We start from the raw sequence: 14,460 nt of genomic DNA on the forward strand, positions 1-14,460 counted from the left end.
CTTCTTGCTGTTACCAGCCGAGTTTAATCTCTGATCCAGATGGGGTATTTTTCTGCATAGTCCCAGAACAGTAAATGGACCTGATGCTCCCGTTGCCCACCTGTTGGCAGATATAAACCTCTGCCTTCAACGTGGACAGGGCTTCTTGCTGAGGCCCATTACCTTCCTCCTTGTTTACACTGCTGCGGAGCTCTCATCAACTTTGCTGTGATCCAATATATCAAAGATCCATGTGACTGGACTTGCATCAAGTTGACATTTTGTTTGATGTGTATATAACTTGTCTTAAAATTTAAGTCAGAAGGATCTTTATACTTCAATATTGGCGAACATGGTACCTCCTTGCACCAAAGGCTCTTTGTTCAAGCATTTGAAATTTGCCTCATGCACTGATGCAAAACACTCAATAACCGATGGGATATCGATTTTATCTGTAGCCTACTACTCCTTCCTGCTAATTACTGAAAATATAATCAAAGTATACAAAACTGTGTCAGGTTTCCTTTATTCTTGTTGGTGCTGCACCTAAGACCAGTATTAAAACAATTAAAAGAGAATCAGAATGCTGGAAGAACTCAATGGGTGAAGCAACATCTGTGGAGGCAAAAGCTGCAAGTTTACATTTCGGGCCGGACTCCACATCCATTTGTTCCATTTCCTCTTTCAAACTATTGCATCTGCTGCTCTTTTCCTCCATAAGGCCCAAATTATGTATCAGACTCAATAATCTTCTTTCAGAGAGAAGGTTTAACTCAGTGAAGAATATGGACTGGTCGGGGGGAAGAACATGGAACAGTCAGGGCAGAGGTCAGACACTCTGTGGATCATAGACTGACCAGAGAGAAGGACAACTCAATGAGAAACATGGACTGGTTGGAGATAAGATCAAGCTCAATGAGGAATGTGGACTGGTTGGGGAGAAGGTTGGATTCACTGAGGGGTGGAGGATGGAGTCACAGAAGAACATGGACCAGTTGGGGAGAAGGGCAGATTCACTGAGAAACATAGGCCAGTCAGGGCAAGGATTGAATTCAATAAGGAACATGAGGTGGTTGGGGAGAAGGTAAGACTCAATGAGAAAATGGACCAGTCGGGATGACGATTTTACTCATTGAGGAGCATGGACCATAGTGATAAAATGATAGAATTTGTCTTGCAGTTTGAGAGGGAGAAACTAAAATCCAAGGTGTCAGTACACCAATGGACCACAGAGGTATGAGAGATAAACGCCAAAGTTGATTGGAAAGGCACACTAGCAGGGAGGACAGCAGAGCAGCAACGGCTAGAGTTTCCGTGAGAAATAAGGAAGGTGCAGGACAGGTATATTCTGAAAAGTGAATATTTGAATGGAAAAATGAAACAACTATGACGAACAAGGGAATTCTCAGCCTAAGTAAAAGTCAAAGAAAGGACATATAAAGAAGCAAAAATTAGTGGGATGATAGAGGAGTGGGACATTTTAACTAAAAAATTCATTAGGCAGGAAAATGTGAATTTTGAAAGGCATAATATCAAAAAGGATATTAAAAGTTTTTAAGAGTTAAAAAGTGATGAGAGTAGATATAGGATTAATAGAAAATGATGCTGGAGAAATTGTAATAAGAGATAGGGAGATGGCAGAGGAACTGAATGAGTATTTCACATCAGTCTTCACTGTGACATTAGGAGCGTACTGGACTTTTCAAGGATGTCAGGAAGAGTACAGCCACAATCCCCAGACAGAAGGTGTAGTTCAGGGTAGATAAGTCTCCCGGACCAGATGGAATGCACCCTTGGGTTCTGAAAGCAGCAGCTCTAGATTTTGTGAAGGCATTAGTCATAATCTTCTAGGAATCAAGAGATTCACGTACAGTTCTGGAGTACTGGAAAAATTTCAAAGGTCACTCCACTATTTTAAAAGGGAAGGAGGCAGCAGAAAGAAAATTCTAGACCTGTTAACCCAACATTGTTGATAGGAAAGTTGTCAGAGTCAATCATCAAGGATGAAGTTGTGGAACACCTGGAGGAATTTGACAAGATAGGCCAAAGTCAACATGGTTTCATTAAGGAAAATTCTTGCCTGACAAACCTCCTGCGATTTGTTGAGGAAACCACAAGAAGGCTGAACAAAGGAGATGGAGTAGAGGATTTGGATTTTCAAAAGCCCCTTGACACGGTGCCGCACACGAGTCTGCTTGACAAAATGAGAGCATGTGGAGTTACAGGAAAGAAACCACGTTGGCTGATTGGGCAAGAAACAGTGAGAAAATTAAATTGAAGTAAGACCTGAAAGGTCTGCAGTTGAAATAAAAAAAAACAATTCTGGAGGAACTCAGCTGGTCAAACAGTGTACTTTATATAGCAAAGATAAAGATAAATAACCAACATTTTGGCCTATTCTGGTTGGCTCGTGGTTACCAGTGGAGTTCCGCAGGGGTCACACTGTATATGAATGACTTGGAATGTGGAATAAATGGCTTTGGGGCTAAGTTTGAAGATTATAGGTGGAGCAGCAGGTAGTGAGGAGGAAAATGGAGAGACTTAGATTAGGAGAATGGGCAACGAAATGGCAAAATGCTAGAAAGTGTATAGTCAAGGTCTCTGGTAGAAGAGTTAAAAGGGCAGACTATTTTTTGGATGGAGAGAAAATTCAAAATTTGGAGATGCAAAGTGACATGGAGTCCAGGGCTCAAGCCCTAAATGTTGGTTATCTATCTTTATCTTTGCTGTATAAAACATTATGTTTTTACTTCAACCACAGTGTCTTCATACTTTTGTATTTTATTTCATGCCCTAAAGATTAAACTCCAGGTTGAGCCAGTGGCGAAGAAAATGAATGCAATGTTGGCATTCATATCTAGAGGAGTAGGATATAAGAGCAGGGATGTGATGCTGAGGCTCTATAAGGCCCTGGTGGGGCCTCCTTTAGCGTATAGGATACAGTTTTCAGCTCCTTATTTGAGAAAGGATGTGCTGGCATCGGAGAGATTCAGAGAAGATTCACAAGAATGATTCCTGGAATGAAGGGATCAGCATATGCGGAACATCTGACAGCTTTTCGACTGTACCTCTTGCGAGTTCAGAAGAATGATGGGGACCTCATAGAAGCATTTAGACTATTGAAAGGCCTGGACAGAGTAGATGTGGCAAAGTTGTTTCCCGTGGTGGGAGAGCCTAGGAACAACTTCAGGATTGAAGGGCACCCATTTAAAACAGAGATGCTAGGAATTTCTTTAGCCAGAGAGTGATGAACCTCTGGAATTTGCTACCATGGACCGCTGTGGAGGCCAAGACAGCTTATTGTCTCGGGGTACTGGAAGTTACAGGCGTGACAGAAGGAGGGGTACATAAGAGGAGAGGGTGTGAGACTACTGATCAGGGAGAACATCACGGCAGCTCTCGGGGAGGATAACCTGGAGGGATCAGCCAATGAGCATGATCAAAGCAAAATGGGTGATTTCCCAATGGTGAACAGCAATGTGAAGAGCAGCTTTGTTGGCAAATCATACTTAGGGGTAAAAGCACTTTGTTGTGGTAGTGGGGGATTTGAACTTCCCAATAATGACTGTGGTTACCATAGTGCAAAGGCTAGAACATAGAATACTACAACACAGTACAGCCCTTCGGCCCTCAATGTTGTACTGACCCACATATTCATCAAAAAAAGCACTAAACCTTTCCTACCTCTTAACCCTCTATTTTCATTCCATCCGTGTGCCTTGTAAGAGTCTCCTAAATGCCTCCCCACCACCCTTGGCAAGGCATTCCTGGCCCCCAGAACTCTCTGCGTAAAAACCTTAGATGGAGTGGAATTTGTGCAAGTGAATTCAGGAGGGATTTTTGAAACCGTTTGTAGAGTTCTGCTAGGAACTGTGATCAGCTTTATCTTAGGGAATCCTTTGGAAACAACAACCATAGTTCAGTAAGTTTAAAGGTAGATATGGAGGAAGATTGGTCCAAGGGGTAAGGTCTTAAATTGAGGGAGGGCTCTACAGAGTAATAGACAAATGTGCTGGAGAAAAACAGCAGGCATCCACAGGAAGCAAAGGGTACCAACATTTCAGGCCTAGGCCCTTCGTCAAGCAATGAGCAAACAACAGGTAGGCGTTGAATAAAAATGTGGGTGGGGGGGGAGAAGGAAGGCGCAGGGGGAGGAGCACAAGCTAACAGATAAGATGGGTAGAGGTGGGGGTGTAGAAGAGGAAAAAAAACCCAGAGAAGTGATGGGGATAGGGTAGCTCTCTGAATGGAGAGGGAAGGCAAGGGGGTGGGGAGTTGGAGAAAAGGGGATAGAGGGATGGGGAAAGAACCCCTTCCTCCTCTCCTCCCCATCCCATCTTTTTATTCAGGTACCTGTCTGTTTTGTGCTCACACCAAAGCATTGGCTCCCCTTTGCTTCCTGCGGACGCAGCGTGACCAGCTGAGTTTCTCCAGCACTTATGCGCATTGCGCTTGACCCCACTTCTGCAGACTTTCTCATTTAACTCCGCTCAACTGTGGAAGGCAGGGCCTGATGAAAGAAGACTGAGAACTGCTGAAAAAGTGAAAAGCAACATGCAATAAGTTGGAGGTGTTTCAAGGTAAGATAGCAAGTGATAAGAGCCAGCATTTTCCTGTAAAGATAAAGCAAAGAAGATTCCATCTTCTTTCAGAGGAAATTTAAGTTTTGATCAGAAATAAGAAGGATTGTATTTTAAGGTAAGATATTCGGTCTCAAAAGAGTTTCAGGGCATTTAAGAGACTCTTAGGCTCATGGATGAAAGAAGAGTAGAGGGTTATGAGGTTGGATGGATTTAGTACTTTTTTTTAAAGGAATACCTGTATATGGGTCGACACAACCCTGTTCTTTGAGAAATTTAGAACAAAATTAGAAGGGCAAAAATAGGACATGGAAGGGCTCAGCAAAAGCAGATTAAGGAAGATCTCGCATCTTAGGTAGACGTGTTCGAGTTAGAGAAAGAGGAGGTCCCTGGGTGCACACAGGAGACTGAAAATGCTGATATCTAAAGCTAAACACAATCAGCTGGAGGAACTCAACGGGTCGTGCACCATCAGTGGGAGATAAAAAATGACCAGAATTCCAAGCTGGAGCATTCCATCAAGTTCTCCCTTCAGGGCCAACAGACTAAATCTATGTAAAGCCAGGGATATAAGCAAGGTCCTAAATTACTACAGTAAGATCTCTGGTATCCTATGGGGATTGCTTGAGAATGCATGATTGGCGAACAGTGAGGTGCACCGATTTTGAACTACCCTATGTTCAACCTATTTATTTCCCACAATTTTTATTTTGCCAGTTGCTTGAGGGTCCCGGTTGCTTGAATTCCGGACAACTGTACTTCTCATTTGTATTCACCGGGGAAGAAGTGGAGCATGCAGTGTTAGGGAGAAGGTGCACTGATATTCTGGATCAGGCAAGAGGAAATGTTGGAGATATTGGTGTACGTTAAGGTGGATAAATCTCCAGGGCGCATCTTTGGATGCAAGGGAGAATGTGGTTGCGTTAGAAAGAGTGGAGAACAGAATGGAGGGTATGGCTATGAGGAGAGAATGGTTAGGCCAGTTAATTACCGTGGTAGCTGAAGGATGACCTTACGGGTTTATTCAAGTAAGAGAGGCACTGGTCGGCCAGACAGTCAGACTCATTTCTCCTTGGGTGAGGGTTTTCGAAACTAGAGGGCAGAGATTTAAGTTAAACTAGAACATCTGGAGATGGCGGGGCCGAGTGCAATGCACAAAAGTGCTGGAGAAACGTAGCAGGCCTCAAGGCATCCATTCTCTCCTTCTCCCCCACCACTTCTCAGCTTCTTTCTCCGCTACCCTCGCATCCTTTGACTACAGTTCGCAGACTTCCGGATTTCACTTGTTAGCTTTGCTTCTCCCCCTCCCCTTCCTCCCTCCTCTCCTCTTCCCCCAACCATCCCCCCCCCCCACATCTTTTTTTTAATTTGGACTTCTACTACAATTTCCTGATTTGTCACGAAGAACTCCAGCCTGAAATGTTGGTTACCTTTACTCCTACACTCGGTGCTGAGTTTCTCCGGCCCTTTTGGGTGTTGTGTGGGGCACAGGTTTAAGATGAGAGAGGAAGAAGTGGAAGGAAGGAAGGACATTTTCATACAAAGGGTGCTGATATCTGCAACGAGCTGCCAGAAAATGAAGCGGAGACTGATACAATGGGAACATTTAAAACACATTTAGAAAGGGGAATGGAAAGGAAAGGAAATTAGGGTAAAGGGGCCTCATGGGTGCAAATGGAATCCTGGTCAGCACATAAAAAACCTTTCCTGTCTTGTACAACTCTATGATTTTGTACAACTGAATCAGCTTGTGCAAGTTTTATAAAAACCTCAGCAACAAATCAGTTATGGTTTTGACACACAGCCACTGCATTCTGGGAAATGATTCCTAAATTCCCAGAATGCAGTCTGTGGAAAAAGATAGGAAGGGAAATGAGTGACTCGTGCCCATTCCAACAGTTTTACCTGCACCTCCCCGAGACAACTTTGCAGACTGCCTGAACTCTAAACTGAACTGCAGGCGGTCCTCAACCATGGGCTGGTGAGTATGACTCAATGATGACGCGCGACGACACATTCTGATCACGCCATTTTGCTCTTCTGTCTTGGGCCTTTTTTGGATACAAGATTATAACGTCACTGACGACGTCGACTCAGTGACGCCTTGCGTCACAGCCGACGACGACTTGCGTTCAGCCTCCATAACTACCGCACCTACGGTACTTTGCTAAACATGCGACGATATCTGTACACAGGGTGGAAGATAAGTGTTAAAATTGACCACTCAAAAATAACATTCTTTATGTGTAAAAGCCACGTATTTAAGAACAAGGATAGACTGAGAAGTTTACCACAAATCCAGCCATTCATTGACAGAGAACAGCAGTGAAGGAGTTCAAGATTCAAATTATTGACATAATAAAGACAGTGCAATATTACACAATTGTGTTTTTGTCTCCCTAAGGCAGACAAATTTGCCATCGGCAGAAATTGCCTGAAGCACCTCTTACAGTCAGAGAAAGAGAACCAAAAGAGAGCCCCCTCAAGGTCACCGAGAGCCTCCAAAGCTCCCACTCCAGCCACACGGAGACCAGTCCAAACCTTCAGCAGCCCGAGCTCCACATCTGAACCTCTGACATACAACAATACAACGCTACATCAGGAACCCTTCAGCGCCCTCGTCACCCTCTCGCATCCCAGTTCCGATACTTGATACCTCTTCAGCCAGTCTCCAGAAGTCCGCAGCAGTGTGAATCCCTCGATCACAGTCGCCTGTGGCCTGCGCGTTCTCCGGCCGCGCAGCCCCTCACTGGTCCACCGCCATGGTCGGTCACCGTCCCGTGGGTCTTCTCCTCCTTAAACAGGGGATGGCCTCCCCACTTTTGGGTCCCCCGCAACAATCCTCTGCTTCCCCAGAGTCTGCGTCCCCTCGTGGCTGCTGCTGATCATAGGGGCCGCCATCTTGGGCGCGGACCCCGCTGTTGCAGTATTTTAAAATAAAACCACCATCACCTCCATTTCCAGGCCGATTAAAGCCTGTACAGAGCCCACGGCAGTTGGACTGGGCAGTTGGACCCAGTACTGACTGCTCCCCGCTCTCCTCCAGTCCACACCAGCAGCTCTTTAATCTCTCATGCCATAATTAGCCCTAAAAATAGATAACTAAACAGTTTAAAATGCGTAACTAACTTGTTTTCAAAGGATGCAAGGGATATATTATTCTCTCCAAATGTGTCATCACCGACCATCACTGTTCTACTCCAGGAAGCAGATTGATAGCACATCCACAGGAAGCAATGATGCTTTGTGTTTACATAACGTGGAAACTGGGCAAGTTGATGGAAAGTGTTCTGAGGGATGCTATTTACAAATTTTTGGACGTACAAGGACTGATAGGGAGTAATCAGCATGGTTTTGTCAGGGGTAGATCATGCTTGACAAACCTGATTGAGTTCTTCGAGGGGGTTACAAAAAAGGTTGATGAAGGGAAAGCTGTGGATGTTGTCTATTTGGACTTTAGTAAAGCTTTTGACAAAGTTCCCCACAGGAGGTTAGGAAAAAAGGTGGAGGAATTAGGTATAAATAAGGAGGTAGTGAAATGGATTCAGCAGTGGTTGGATGGAAGGTGTCAGAGAGTAGTGGTAGACAATTGTTTGTCCAATTGGAGGCCGGTGACTAGTGGAGTTCCTCAGGGTTCGGTCCTGGGTCCACTATTATTTGTTATATATATTAACGATCTGGATGTAGGGGTAGAGAATTGGATAAGCAAGTTTGCGGATGACACAAAGATTGGTGGTGTTGTGGACAGTGAGGTAGATTACCGTAGATTAAAAGGTGATTTAGGAAGGCTGGAGGTGTGGGCTGAGAAATGGCTGATGGAATTTAATACAGAGAAATGTGAGGTGCTGCATTTTGGAAAGGCAAATTTAAATAGGTCATATACATTGAATGGTAGGCAATTGAGGAGTGCAGAGCAACAAAGGGATTTAGGAGTTATGGTAAATAGTACCCTCAAGGCTGATACTCAGGTAGATGGTGTGGTGAAGAAGGCATTTGGAATGTTGGCCTTCATAAATCGGAGTACTGAATTCAAGAGTAGGGAGGTTATGATGAAATTGTACAAGCCATTGGTGAGGCCAAATTTGGAGTACTGTGTACAGTTTTGGTCACCAAATTATAGGAAAGATATAAACAAAATAGAGAGAGTGCAGAGAAGGTTCACGAGAATGTTGACAGGATTTCAGGGTCTGAGTTACAGGGAAAGGTTGTGCAGACTGGGGATTTTTTCTCTGGAGCGTAGAAGATTGAGAGGGGACTTGATAGAGATGTTTAAGATTTTAAAAGGGACAGACAGAGTAAATGTGGATAGGCTTTTTCAATAAGAAAGGGGGAGATTCAAACTAGAGGACATGGTTTAAGATTGAAGGGGGAAAATTATAAGGGGAACATGAGGGGAAATTTCTTTACGCAGAGGGTGGTGGGGATGTGGAATGAGCTTCCGGCAGACGTGGTCGAGGCGGGATCATTGGTTACATTTAAGGAAAGACTGGATCGTTACATGGATAGGAGGGGACTAGAGGGGTATGGACTGGGTGCTGGTCAGTGGGACTAGGAGGGTGGGGATTTGCTACGGCATGGACTAGTAGGGCCGAACTGGCCTGTTCTGTGCTGTAAGTGGTTATATGGTTATAATGAGTGAAGAGTGTTGATTTGTGGGAGTGAGCAATTGAGATAATTGGCAGGGACAAATAAAAGGAGGGGTAGCTAAAGAGGAGTGACCAGTGAGAGAGTGGGACAGTATAGAAGTGGAGCTTTGAAGTTTTGGCTCACAAGGCTATGGCAAGCAGAGGCTGAGGAAGAGCTTGCTCTCAGTGAGGTACAGCTGGTAAGTTTCTTTAATTAGGAATAGGTAATGGAGGCAGTAGTTAGGGCAGTCCACAAGATAAAAGGACCTTGATCATGGTGAGGTCGAAAATGAGCAGGCCTGTGTGCTGGACAATGTGGAGATTAAGGAAGTGGAAGTGTTGGCTCTTCTTAAAAACATCAAGATTGATAAGTCCCCTTGGCCAGATGCGATATACCCCAGGCTGCTGTGGGAAGTGAGAGAAGACATAACTGGGGCCGTAGCTATGATCTTTGAATCCTCTTTGGCCACAGGGGAGGTGCTGGAGGATGGGAGAATGGCAAATGTTGTCCCCTTATTTAAAAAAAAAGGTAATAGGGAGAATCCTGGGAATTACAGACCAGGATGAATCCTACATCAGTGGTGTGCAAACTTCTGAAAAGGATTCTTAAGGATAAGATCTATGAGCATTTGGAGAAGTACAGACTACTCAGGGATAGTCAGCCTGGATTTGTAAAGGAAAGGTTGTGCCTCACAAGCCTAATTTTGAGGAGGTAATTAAATAAATTGATGAGGATAGGGTGGTAGATGTGGTCTACATGGATTTTAGTGAGGCATTTGACAAGGTCCCCCACGAGAAACTCAACCAGAAAGTCATGAGGCATGGGATCAGGGGAACCTTGGCTGTAGAGATAAAAAAATTGGCTTGGAGGAAGAAAGCAGAGAGTAGTAGTGGAAGGAAAGTATTCTGCTTGGAGGTCAGTGACTAGTGGAGTGCCACAGGTATCTGCTCTGGGACCCCTGCTCTTTGTGATTTTTATAAATGACCTGGACGAAGAGGCGGAAGGATGAGTCAGTGAGTTTTCAGATGATATGAAGGTTGGAGGGGTTGTGGATGGAGCTAAAGATTGTTGAAGGTTACAAGAGGATATAGACAGGATGCAGAGTTGGGCAGAGAAGTGGCAAATGGATTTTAATCCGAATAGGTGTGAGGTGGTGCATTTTGGAAGGACAAACCAGAAGGCTGAGTACAGGGTTAATGGTCGGATACTTAAGAGTGCATCCCTCAAGGTTGCCACACAGGTTGATAGGATAGTTAAGAAGGCCTTTGTGATGCTGGGATTCATTAATGGGGGATTGAGTTCAGGAGTAGAGAGGCCATGTTGCAACTCTACAAATCTTTGGTGAGACCACACTTAGAGTATTGTGTTCAGTTCTGGTCACCTCATTATAGGAAGGATGTGGAAGCTATGGAGAGGGTGCAGAGAAGATGTTCAGAGAACCCCAAGATGGAGATTTAACATTATGTTATTACAAAAACCAGAATTTATTAGTTATTTAATAAAACAAATTGAGGATTTTATTAGTAATAATGTTAACTCTGTTTCTAATCATTTTGTTTTATGGGACGAATGAAAGCTTTTTTACGAGGTCAAATTATTAGCTATGCATCTAAAGTAAAGAAAGAGAGAATTAGAGAGATTGAAGATTTAGAGAAAAAGATAACTGTTAGTGAAAAAGAATTTCAAAAAAATGCTACTGAAATGCAAAAGAACCAGTTAACTAATTTAAAATTAAAGTATAATTAAAGTAAAATTAAAGTATAATTTGAACTGTGTGCAGTTCTGGTCGCCTAATTATAGGAAGGATATAAACAGGGTGGAGAGGGTGCAGAGGAGGTTTACCAGAATGTTGCCTGGGTTTAGGCATCTGGAGTATGGGGAGAGATTGGACAGATTGGGTCTTTATTCTTTGGAGCGTAGAAGGTTGAGAGGGGATTTGATAGAAGTATTTAAGATTATGAAAGGGATAGACAGAATGGATGTGGATAGACTATTTCCGTTAAGAGGAGGAAAGATTAAAACAAGAGGACATGAGTTAAGAATTAAGGGGCAGAGGTTTAGAGGTAACATGAGGGGGAACTTCTTTACTCAGAGAGTGGTAGCCGTGTGGAATGATCTTCCGGGAGAAATAGTGGCGGCGGAGTCAATTGTATTATTTAAGAAAAGGTTGGACAGGTATATGGATGAGAAGAAGATGGAGGGTTATGGGCATTGTGCAGGGAGGTGGGACTAGAAAAGGGTGTTTGGTTCGGTGCGGACTAGAAGGGCCTAATGGCCTGTTTCCGTGCTGTAATTGTTATGTTATGTTATGTTTATGTTATGTTATAATGAATTACAAACATATCGATTTGAATGTTTAATGAATCGAACTAAACATAAGTTTTATGAATGGGGTGAGAAAGCTCATAAAGTTTTATCATGGCAGTTAAAAAAAGAACAATTATCTAGGATTATACCAGCAATTAGAAAAAAATTGGGTATTACTTTTAGATAAAAAGAAATTAATGAGGAATTTTGTAATTTTTATAAAAAATTATATACATCTGAGTGTAAGGATGTAAGTGAAGATGCAATAGATTCTTTTTTTAAAAATATTAATTTGCTACAGTTGAATCAAGAAGATAGTCAAGAGTTGGATAAATCTTTTACAGAGAATGAAATTGAATTGGCTATAAGAGATATGCCAAATGGAAAGGCACCCGGTGAAGATGGGTTCTCTATAGAATTTTATAAAACTTTTTAGTTTGATATATCTTATATTTATAAGAATGTAATACAGCAAATTTATAAAATTTTTCAATTACCTGAATCTTGTTCTAATGCAATAATTACGGTTATATCAAAAAAAGATAAAGATCCTTTACAGGTTTCTTCTTATTGACCAATATCGTTGTTAAATGTAGATTATAAAATTGTAGCTAAAGTTATGGCTAATAGATTGGCTCAATATTTACCTAAAATAATACATAAAGATCAAACAGGATTTATAAAAAACAGATATGTGTCTGATAATATTTTGCGACTAATTACTTTGATAAATAAATTTAAATCTCAAATGAATTATCCAATAGTGGTCTCATTAGATGCAGAAAAGGCTTTTGATAGAGTGGAATGGAAGTTTTTATTTAAAGTACTTGAGAAATTTTGTTTTGGTTCTTCGTTTATTGGATTGATAAAGGCTTTATATAATAGTCCGAAGGCTAGAGTTGCTACTAATGGACAGATTTCAGAATCTTTTGATTTTACAAGGTCTACTAGACAAGGATGTCCATTGTCACCTGCTTTATTTGCTATAGTTATTGAACCTTTGGCACAGTTAATACATCAAAATGAAAATGTTAAAGGTATGAGAGTTTTGAATGAGGAATACAAGATTAATTTATTTGCAGATGATGTTTTATTATACCTGGTAGACCCTGATATTTCTTTACCAGCAATTCAAGAATCTTTAGAAAATTATGGTCAATTATCTGGTTATAAGGTAAATTGGGCTAAAAGTGAAATTTTGTCAATTTGTAAAGATGATTATTCGATTTATAAAAATATTATGAAATTGAAGTGGACAAAACAAATTAAATATTTGGGAATTAATGTCAATACGGAATATCAAGATCTATATTCAATTAATTACCTTCCTTTAATAAAAAAGATTAAACTAGATTTGATTAGGTGGAAGGACTTACCTTTAGGTTTATTGGGAAGGATTAATACTATAAAAATGAATATTTTTCCTCGGATGCAATATTTATTTCAATCAATTCCTTATTTTTAAAAAAAAAGTTTTTTTAAGGATTTATATAAAGCAGTTAGAGAATTTTTATGGAAGGGAAAATTTCCGAGGGTAGCAATGAAAAAGTTGATGTGGGACTTTCAATTTGGAGGTTTGAGATTACCTAATTTTCAAAATTATTATCAGGCAGCTCAATTTAAATTTCTTAGTGCATTAATGAATATGGATGATCCGCCCAGTTGGGCAAAGATAGAACTGGCAGTTATTTTAGAAAAATCTCCACATGAATTTTTGTTTCGATGGAATAAAAATTTGTTACGAACTTATGATGTACCAATATTGAAACATTTATTGAATCTATGGACGAGTAAACTTGATAAAATGGGGCTTAAAAATAAATGGTCTGGGCGATTGTCATTATATAATAATCAACTTGTTCCTTTTACGGTCTCCAATATCACTTTGAAACAATGGGAAAGGAAAGGAATAAAAAACTTATCTGATTGTTTTTTTGAAGGACATTTTTGTTCTTTTGAGGAATTACAAAAGAAATTTGGTATTAGTGGAAATTCTGTATTTGTGTATTATCAGTTAAGATCATTTGTAAAACAGACATGTGGTCGGCAAATGACTTTATTGCCCAAAACTAGTTTTGAGAAATATGTACTTTCAATACCATAAAAGGGGTATATATCTGATTTGTATTGTATTTTACAAGAAAATGAAATTAAGAAAGATTGGGATAAAGATAAGTTGAAATGGGAAAAAGATTTAGGTTATACAATAGCTGAAGAAGCTTGGATGGAAATTTGTCAAAACAGTATTCGGAAATTGATTAATGCAAGATTAGCGATGATTAATTATAATTTTATACATCAATTATATTTAACACCAGAAAATTTTTTTAAAATTGGTCTTATTAAGTCAGACTTTTGTTTTCGTTGTGACCAGACAGCTAGTACTTTTTTACATACTGTCTGGTCCTGTGACCGATTGCAACAGTTTTGGAAAGGTATTTAATCTATATTTAATAGATTTAATACCCACACTCCTGTTCGGCTCCGAATCATGGGTCCTCTACCGGCACCACCTACGGCTCCTAGAACGCTTCCACCAGCGTTGTCTCCGCTCCATCCTCAACATCCATTGGAGCGCTTACACCCCTAACGTCGAAGTACTCGAGATGGCAGAGGTCGACAGCATCGAGTCCACGCTGCTGAAGATCCAGCTGCGCTGGATGGGTCACGTCTCCAGAATGGAGGACCATCGCCTTCCCAAGATCGTGTTATATGGCGAGCTCTCCACTGGCCACCGTGACAGAGGTGCACCAAAGAAAAGGTACAAGGACTGCCTAAAGAAATCTCTTGGTGCCTGCCACATTGACCACCGCCAGTGGGCTGATAACGCCTCAAACCGTGCATCTTGGCGCCTCACAGTTTGGCGGGCAGCAACCTCCTTTGAAGAAGACCGCAGAGCCCACCTCACTGACAAAAGGCAAAGGAGGAAAAACCCAACACCCAACCCCAACCAACCAATTTTCCCTTG

The 14,460-nt window shown here is 41.6% G+C and overlaps 1 protein-coding gene across 12 annotated transcripts in view; it reads right to left on the reverse strand.

The window, feature by feature from the left end:
- Positions 1-14,460, reverse strand: part of LOC138758187 (annexin A3-like) — a 127,565-nt gene that overhangs the window by 12,488 nt on the left and 100,617 nt on the right. The window lies entirely within an intron of this gene.

Source organism: Narcine bancroftii, chromosome 3 (assembly GCF_036971445.1).
Source record: "Narcine bancroftii isolate sNarBan1 chromosome 3, sNarBan1.hap1, whole genome shotgun sequence".
In the NCBI taxonomy this organism is placed as follows: Eukaryota; Metazoa; Chordata; class Chondrichthyes; order Torpediniformes; family Narcinidae; genus Narcine; species Narcine bancroftii.